The sequence below is a fragment of the Heterocephalus glaber genome, unplaced genomic scaffold, assembly GCF_053883595.1.
Source record: "Heterocephalus glaber isolate CG9 unplaced genomic scaffold, H.glaber_assembly_v1.0 deba00001504, whole genome shotgun sequence".
Classification (NCBI taxonomy): Eukaryota; Metazoa; Chordata; class Mammalia; order Rodentia; family Bathyergidae; genus Heterocephalus; species Heterocephalus glaber.
In genome coordinates this window covers 23,205,707-23,215,750 of record NW_028258324.1, presented here as the reverse complement: position 1 = coordinate 23,215,750, position 10,044 = coordinate 23,205,707, and the positions used below count along the sequence as shown (strand labels likewise).

General features: G+C 33.8%; 1 protein-coding gene and 1 pseudogene across 1 annotated transcript in view; one reads left to right on the top strand and one right to left on the bottom strand.

Moving 5' to 3' along the window:
* Positions 1-862: 862 nt before the first annotated feature.
* LOC147825275 (uncharacterized) overlaps positions 863-10,044 on the bottom strand; it is a 122,825-nt gene continuing 113,643 nt past the window's right edge. Inside the window, exons 8-9 of the mRNA XM_087186304.1 lie at positions 7,819-7,886; positions 863-2,228 (exon numbers count right to left, since the gene is read on the bottom strand). The gene's annotated coding sequence lies outside the window, so the exon portion shown is untranslated. The remainder of the gene's footprint in view (positions 2,229-7,818; positions 7,887-10,044) is intronic.
* LOC147825276 (U2 spliceosomal RNA) lies at positions 2,275-2,393 on the top strand (annotated as a pseudogene).

Below are 10,044 nucleotides of genomic sequence, written 5' to 3'. Positions count from 1 at the left end.
GTTATATTATAAAGCTACAGTGAGAACAGTAAGGTAGTGGCATGGAAACATAGTGGCACAGAATCATACATGTGGATCAATGGAACAGAATAGAGGATACAGCAACAAGCCCAGCATATTCAGCATTTGAATGGGGGGGGGAGAAAGAAAACAAACAAACAAAAAAACAAAACAAAAAACACACTGGAAGAAAGATAGACTTTAACAAATAGTGCTAGAAAACCTGGATATGCACATACAGAAGAGTGAAGCTAGATGCACATTTTCTACCATGTATTAAATTAAAATAAAAATGGATCAAACATCTAAATATTCAAATCAAAACATTTAATCTACTGGAAGATAAAATAGATAAAACTTGTGAAGATATAACCACAGAAATAGGCAAAGGACTTTCTCAACAGAATCCCAATTTGCACAAAAAATAACATCAAGAATCAATAAATTGGATTTTACCAAACTAAAAATCTTCTGCACAACAAAGGATACAACCAGTAGAATGAAGAGACATCATACAGAATTGCAAAAAATTTTTTTCAGCTATCCCTTGATCAGAAGACTTATATCTATATTATACCAGGAAGTCAAAAACATAGACCACCAAAAATAGCCTACTCAATCAAAACAATGAGCAACTGAAACAGACACTTCTTAGAAGAAGTACAAATGGCCCATAAATCCAGGAAAAAAAAATAACACTGAAATACCATCTTACTCCAGAAAGAATGGCCATCTTCAAGAAATCAATAATAGATGCTGGAGAGACTGCTGGGGAAAAGGAATACTTCTCGGGCCGGGGATTTAGCTCAGTGGTTTCAGCACCTGCCTTGCAACTGCAAGGTTCCGAGTTTGATCCCCAGCACCAAAAAAAAAAAAAAAAAAAAAAAAAGGAACACTTCTACATTGTGGTAGAAATGTAAACAAGTACAACCACTAGTGAAATCAATATAAACAGTCTTCAAAAATTTTAAATAAAAATTAAATTCAACCCAACTATCCCTTTGCTAGGTATCTTCTCAAAAGTGTTAAAGACATGATGTTAAAGACATTGTACTGATACAAGCATACCCATGTTTACAGCACCAGAACTCATAGTAGCTAACCCTTGGAAGTGGTCTATATGTTTATCAATAGATGAATAAATAAAGAATATGTAATATTTATATACTATGGAGCACTACTCTGCCATAAAGGATAAATTTGAGTCACTTATAAGAAAATGGATACACCTTGGGCCGGGAATTTAACTCAGTGACACCGTGCCTACATGGCAAGCACAAGGTCCTGAGTTCGATCCCTGGTACCAAAAAAAAAAATGGATGCACCTTGAGACAATAATATTAAGTGAAATTAATCAGCCACACAAGCTAAAATATTGCATGTTTTCTCTTAAGTAAGTAATCTGAAAAGTAAAATAAAATACAGATAATATGAAACAGGGAGATAGGCCTTTTGCATTTGAAAGGAATGAAGAGATGGAAGAAGAGAAGAATAGTGGAGGGAGAAGAAAGGGTCATAAAAAGAATATGTGTCAATGTGCATCCATTTAGCAATAAATGTCTCTAATTTCTCATTTTTGATGGCTGAGTAGTACTCTATTTTATAAAAAAAAAGAATGTGTTACGTACATGTACTAACTCCTCACAATGAATGTATATATTATGTACTATAAACAAGCTGTAATAAAAATAAAAAATAAATTTTAAAAATACAATGCTTAATGAAGCAATATTTGAACTTTTGTGCATTCTGGTATGAATACAAATTGGTAGAGCCACTTTTAAAATGTTTTGGGCATTTTTTATTAAATTTGACTATTCAGTTCAACTAGTTAGCAATTTCATATATAGGTACATATAATCCATGAGTAAGGCATTTTAGGTGCACAAAATGTACAAGAATCATCATAGAAGCATGAAATTGTCATAATCTAAAAATTATAATTAGTGATAATAGAATTGAAAAACATATTGGATATATTTGTATAATGAAATGCTACTCTACTCTTCTAGGATAAGTTAAAAATAGCTGTTCTTCCTAGCCTTACATTGCTAAAGAATTGTTAAGAATAAAAATATTTGTTGATTTCTGTGTTACAGAGAATGTATGGTGCCCTAGGTCATGCTCATCTGGCAGAATTCCTTTTTCAAAACCATCTTTAGGGGGTGGGGATTTAACTCAGTGGTTCTTCAGCCTGCCTCGCAAGCACAAGGTCTGGAGTTCGATCCCTGGTACCAAAAAAAAAAAGAAAAAAAATCTTTAGTCTCCATTTCTATTGCTTCTCAGCCTTTTGGCTAAGATCAAGTGTAGTCTCCATTCTTTTTCTATCCCTTCTCACTCTTACATAAACTTTATTATATTTTATTCATTATTAAAGGACTGATGAATCACTATCTACACCCAGTAAGTTCAAATACATAACTATTATTTTAAAGTACAACCACTCCGCTAATATGGATTTAAAACTACACTTAAAAATTAAAATTTTAAATAAAATGTAACTTTAAAGTAATTCAGGCATTTATTTTATATTTGATAAAATTTTAGAGATCTCATATGAAAGTCTATATATGTGGATGATAACTTAACTTTCTTTTTTTCTTGGTACTGGGGATCAAACTCAGGTCCTTCCGCTTGTGAGGCAGGCGGCGAAACCACGGAGCTAGATCCCCGGCCCAATGTGGATAATAACTTAGAGTTCTGAATTACCACAATATAATTCACACGTGGATTTTGTTTTAGTTAATGACCATGGAGTTATTTACTTCTGTAGATAGATATTACCACCACATAATTCAACTTATGCAAAAAAGACAAAAATTCAGTAAACAGGTAATCTACTCAATTGTTAGTATTGGCTATTGAAGAAAACAGTGTGTTGGAAAAAATATTCTTTGAGCTCAAGCCTTGGAATTAGAATTGGGTTCAAGTTCATGCTTAGACACATATTGTTTGGAAAAAGTTGCACAATTTTCCTAATTTTTACTCTTCCTCACGAAATTGTGACAGCAATTACCCCACATTGGATCAGGGGACATTATCTAAATCAATAGACAAATAGCAAAATAGGATACAGTATTTCATAATTGGTAGTTATTTTTATTTTAAAACTTCTTATAAAGCATAGCCAATTAAAAATTCCAATCAGGCTAAGCTACTTGGCAGTAAGAAATAGATAATGCCTTTGTTTTGTTGCAAAGAGTAAATCTACTTCCAATTTGGACTAATTATTTCAAGCACATTTTGGCTTGGATTTATATAAAGATGTGACCATTTTCATGGCTCTGGTTATACACAAAAACTAAACTTTGTAACAGAATACAACTTTGTGAGTCAACTCTAATTTGGAAAGAAAGGAAAAAAATAATATGGACCAGGAACACATACAATAATAATTATCAGGAATACATTGTAATTCCTTTAGTATTCTTTTGAAATAGGAATAGCATTACATCAGAGCTTTATTTGCTCAAAATCAAGGATGAACATATTTTCTAACTATGGTTCAAAATCATTCTACTGCACACACTGGAAAAAGAAAGGCTGCTGAACATACTCGAATCATCTTACAGACAATGTGGAATGCTGTGTCCTGAGAAAGTAGAAAACTTCTCATGAGAATGTTTGAAATGTCACTCTGGTTCACTTTAGATCAGAGTGCAGGTGGCTCTACAAAGGGTTTGCTGGAGGGTTCGTGTTTACACAGTTGTTGCTTCCAGGATGGTATTGATTGGTTAGGCAACTAATAAAACAAGCACCCTGCTTTCATCTATGAGCATTTTGGGGTTCTTAAAGACAGAAAAGTGGTTTTAATTAGGATATTTTTCTTCATGTATTTCACTTTTTAATTCTTTTTTCCTTATTTGACCATTCCATTCCAACATACATCCTTCTTGTATTTCAGAATCTCTGTTCCTGATCATGATTCCAAATTTCCAGATGCTTTAGAAACCAAATAATCTGAGGGAAATATTCCTACTGGATCCTCAAGACAGAAAAACAAATTAACATCAACTAAAATAAAATACTATTTTCTCCATTTCTCTCATTTGTATTTAGGGCCATTTACTTATATTTTGAAGCTATCTGGATCAAAATGTCTCACAAATTAGCTGAAATTTATAATGGAATCTAAGTAAAATACTCTAAGACAATCTACAACTTATAAATCCTGAGCATGTGGAAACATTGTGCTCTAAATTGACATACACACCCAATTCAGGAAGAATTTTAAATATGTAAATTTGTACTTATTTTTAGAATTTTTCCCTTTATTTTCTATAGCTTTTGTTCTCAATTTATATTTTCATATTTTCTCACGTTTTTATGATCACTATCTCCATGTTTAAGTCTCTTTTAACAATCCAAATATATTTCTTTCAATTTTTAAAGGATGGTCAAGGAAAATTAAGCACACCCCAAAAAATATAATTCTGACAATAGAAATAGAGCTTCTTATCAAGTTCTTGGGCAGAATTTGTAGTGAGGGAAAAAATCATTTGCTTTTGTGTAAGGAAATTAAACTGAAACATAGAAAAAGATAAAAAATATTAAAATCTGACCACATAAATTAGCATATAAACTGGGAACTAAAATGTTCCAAAGAGAAACATGAAATATGAAAGTGCTAGTGTGTGAATCAAATAATGCAAATCAGATTGGTATGAAAATGAATTATCACATAATTCCTGAATCTTTGTCTCCAATAAGACAATTCCGTCATTTATAAAATCTAAAGCAAAAGACAGAAATTCATTTTAATAGAATTAAACCTATATTTTTGAAATAAGAAGTTTGAATGTTGAAACATTTGGGGGTGATGTGATTGAATTAACTTGAATGAACACACTTCTAAAGGAATTCATAGATTATCAAAATCCTAGAAAAAAAAGGCAGTAGATAACAGTGCAGTGGTTTGCACCATATACTCCCTGCACCAGCAGTATGAGTAGCACTGAGACAGCAACTTCTCAAGCAACATCTCAAACTTACACATCAGAAACTCTGGGATGGGGCCTGAAATCTGTGTGTCAACAATCTTTTGAGGTGATTCTGTTATACTCTTTAGTTTGAGAGTCACTAGGAAATGGTTAACAGCTTTGCTAGAGCTAGACTGACAGCTCAAAATTCAACTTTCTTAGTTGAGTGACATTAGTCAAGTCACATTAACATTGTTCTTCTTGAAAATGGAGCAAGACATCTATTATTTCATAGCACTGTGAGAATTAATTAATATGTAGAGAAAATCTTAGCCAATTTCTTGATGCAGAGGAAACACTAAGTAAATCTTGCTAGTTGTCTTCATGTATTTGAAAGCAAGTCCCACAGAAATGAAGTGGTTTTGTCAAGTGCACATAGCTAGTGTCACAAACCCTCAGTTTCCTCGCTGATGTGTGATGTGTTTTCCACATCTTTGAAGCCTGTAAAAGTCATTACATTTTGTCTAAAACATCAAATACTAGATTAACCATATAGATACTCAGTATTTTTATAATATATGTTAGTCTTAATCTTTATTTAGCATTTTTAATGACATGCTCTGAAAAGACTAATAGCAACTTTACCATTTTCATATAACTTTTAAAAAGTATAACTATTAGTCTCTTTTTACAACATGTTGACAAACACAAAATTACCACTATTTCGTAGTCAGTATGAGTGTGTTCCAGAAATTACGTAAAGGTTAGTGGGAGGAAAATAATGTGATCAACCTCTTAATGTCTACTATTACAGCAAATAAAAACCTATGACTTGTAAGTTATACCAGTAAGAAGAGAATGATGTGCCATTAATAGAATATGTTATAGCATTTGGGGAAAGAAAAGGTTGAAAATAAGTATACATTTGTGTCATACTAGACACAAACATAAAATGATACATTTCGAACACAATGGAAATATGTCTCTAGCCCATGCATTTACCCCATTACTGTAGTTCTTGGATTTCTAAGAGGTTTTCTCCATATGTGAATTCAGTAAAAAATCTTCCTTCCTATAGCTTCAGGATCTCCAAAGGGCTTATTGCAATCTACACCTTATTGGCAAACAGTGAAGGAGTGGTCATGTCCACTTTTAAAAGCCTTTGTGCAGAAATAGCACAGTATCTGTTCCCTCATCCAGAATTCAGACATCTGGTCACACCTAATGGTAAGGAAGCTGAGGAATAAGGGTCAGCTGTGTATACACCAGAGCGCATTTACCCATCTGATGCCAAATGTAGTGGCAGTTAGTTGATAGGTAGATGATAAATTGAGTTAGGACAATAGGAAATATTAGCTAATTCATAGAGGTAAATACAATATGTTTAAAATTCTTCAGCCAGTACCTCAAGAAGAGAAGCTTCTTTTCCTTGCACCAATATTGTGAGGGCTAAGAAATCATAATATTTCAGCTTAGCCTAGCATCTGCATTCGTAAATGGTCCACAAATTTTATACACAAATCTCCTTTTTTAAAAGGATCAGAACGAAAGAAAGGAGAAGTATATAAAATAATGCCTATGTTCAAGAATTTAAAGCATCTGGGCATGATGGTGCCTGCTTGTTGTGCCACAACTCCAGAAGACTGGGGCAGGAGGATCCCAAGTTTGAGCCCCTCCTGGAAGCTTAACAACTTAGTAGATCCTGACTAAAAAATAAAAGATAAAAAGGGACAAAGGGATGGAGATAAAACCTGGTGCAATGGTCCTGGGTTCAATTCCCAGTACTGCACAACAAAAAAAATTAAAGTAAAAATAATTAAGGGACTTTAATATTTATAAAAAATTTTTAAATAATCACTTTAAATTATGAGTGCTTTAAAGTTTTTCTTTGTTAAGGTACTCTCACTCATTAAACTTATTACAATTTTAACTAGAGAAAATTCAATTTCAACTTAATGCATACAGTTTTATCTCTGTACTTTAGAAGTTTCATACAGATTCAGAAGAGTCTATGACTCCATGACCAAAGGTCCTGTATCCCAAAGAGAGCTTGTTTCTTTACTTCCAAATTTGAATGAGTTCAGGATGCACCAGCACAAGTATCAGGACTGGATACAAATTACCTTCATGAAAGGCTATTTTTCAAAAGCTGAATGCTTTACTCAATCCAGTAGCTTGGGGTCTTAACATTTTTCTTCCAAAGAAAAACTTCAGTTAAAGGCACATTCCCCAGTAGATGTGTAAAATACAATTTTAACTCTTTATCGGAGAGAATAAACAGCAATAAATCCATGTATTGAGAACATGCCACCTGGTCTATGCTAGTCAGTGAAGACCTCAGCAGCTCATGCAATACATGAAACTTCACAGAACATGGACATCAATATCTGCAATCAGGTAACTTTCATTCTGATCCTGAGTCAGATGACTCGAACCTTGTACCACAGTTTCCACTTATTATTAAGTTATTAAAATATTCCTAGCAAAGTCAACCCAACAGTACTATAATTAAAAATCAGTGAGAAATAAAATTTAAAAGAATGCTCTGATCTAGCTGTGCAGTCTATATTCATGAAAAAGAAATTTTAAATTAAAATTCTACTGAAAGAAATCCCTATTTAGAGAATCATGAGGTTGTGTTTGTTTTCTCTGTTCATCTCAAAATTCTGCTTCAAACATCAAGAAAACATTCTCAAGAGAAAATAGGAAGTAATGTAATATTTGAACAAAAATAGCTCGTTAGAATACATTACTTCCTTTGCTATTCTGTGAGTTCAGTACATTTCCACATAGAATTCGCTGACTAAAACATGCAGGAAATGAAAATATCCCCAAGTAAACCATGATGCAAAGCTTTACCCCGTGAACAACCGGTGAGGATCAGTGAGGAGACGCTCACCTCCCTCCACAGAGGTGCTGGATTAGAATCACTTGGGCTTCTCCCATCAGGTTTGTGGACTAGGGAACCTGCAAAAAGATACAGAAATTATATATCACTGTCCCAAGGGAACTCAATGTGCTCAAATAGACAGAACCTCTGGGGAGTTACACGCAGGACAAACCCAGGAAGCTACTTCAGTTTTGATTTGGAATTCTCTAACTAACCCCCACCCAAAACACACACACACACACACACACACACACACACACTCACTCAGGACCTATGTATTCTCTGCTAACATTTGCTCACTCCACCTCTAAGTGGCCTTCAGGGTAACTAAAATCTTTAGAGGCGTCAAGCTAACATGTTGCAAAATTATAAAATAAATGCAACAATAAATGTAAAGAATCAGATACTGGTTGTTCAACAAATGTTACCTAATTACTTCCTTATTGGAAATATTCACACTACTGTAAAAAATCTTAAATTTTGATCCTTTTGAAGCCTAAAACCCTAAGGAATGAAATCGTAATGATAAGATCAGATTTTAGGACAGGTGCTTGGGGACAGATATGGGAGGAATTAGGGTCTCAAGAAATCAGAACCCATATAAACCGCCACCTGCTTATGCGCAAAGACTACTTGTGAAATTAGTGCTTCAGAAATCAGTCATGAACAGACGGTCTCCCTTTCTGTCCCCACCAGAGCAATACCCTTGTTAAAGATGAGCTCACGCACTCTCATGTCATGATGCCTAATCTGTTCTTATCTTCTCATGGAAGTCACATCAAGGATGGGGTGCACCAGTACCAGACCATATGAAATTAGCATTATTTTAAATCCTTTTAATTCCATCAGCTTCCAGGGTGCTTCACAAGGAAATTAGTAGGGCTTGAACTTTTAATTATTCTTAATTGCATTGATTGTCAGCAGAAAGTGAATGTAGTGTCTGTGCTATTTTAAGTAACAGGGTTTGCAATTCTATAAACAATAAAGTGGAGTACATGAGCAGACTGAGAAGAAACTCATTTTCAAAAGTATTAGATGTCAGTTCTAATCAGAAGTGACCCTCTCCGGGCTGCTTCCAGGCAGCTAACTCAATAACCTGCCGATCCTGGAGATTTTCTTGACCAGATACAGCTCTAGTTTCCAGAGTTCAAAAAATCAATATCTATTTTCTAAAGGACAAGTAGAATTGGGGCGGGAGATATCTGTACATTTCTATTCAAAAATCATTAAAATACAAATGTTTTATACTAATAATAATAACCAGCATTCTAAGTGTCTCATTTTCTAGGCCAAGTCCCTTTACTCTTGTTCTCATTAATATAAATATGTAATTATTATTTTAATTTTATAGATATAAAAACAGAAGATGTCAAGCAGTGAAATTTTATTCCTATTTTGATTATATTTCCTCAGAAACACATGCACACAGAAGCATAAACAAATCCTGGTTTTCACACTCCCATGCCTGGAACAGAAACTGCTCTACTTTCTCGCTCTTCACGGGAAGTATGCAACATGTAGTGCAATAACTGAAACACACACCATAAATTAATGTACAGTTTTCACATTTGGCCCACATCACAAAGTAAGCCATGTTTGGTGATGCAGCCCTGTAATCCCAGAGCTCTGGGAGACAGAGGTAGGATAATCACAAGTTCAAACCCAGCCTGCACAATTCAGCAATTTAGTGAGACACTGTTTCAAAATAAAAAATTAAAGAGGGTTTGGTGCAATCCCTAGTAAATCACACACACACACACACACACACACACAGACACACACACGCACACCACAAATGAAAAAGAGAGAAAACAAAAGAATGCAAAAAAACACAGATAATCTAAACCACCCATTGGAATACTTTAATATTTATTTAACAGCAACAAATTCACATTCAAATTTCAGAAGATTAATACTTCCTTTAGCTTTTCTAATCATTGTGCCATGGTCTACAAATAAATACCTTAATGTAAGACTAATAATTCTGGTTTTATTAATAGCCTATTTAATTGGAAAAATGAAATGTGCCAAACTCTACGTTTCTGACTAAAGAAATGCAAGATAAACCATCAGTCACCATGATTATAAAGTGAGAGGAATATTTTTATTTTATTTTATTTTGCCTTTTTAGCTTATATATTTGGTAGAACTATATTTATGCTGTGTACTGTGCAAAGGCAACCTACCTGCACACTAAATATATGAAAATTAAACTTCAAATATTCAAATCTTTTC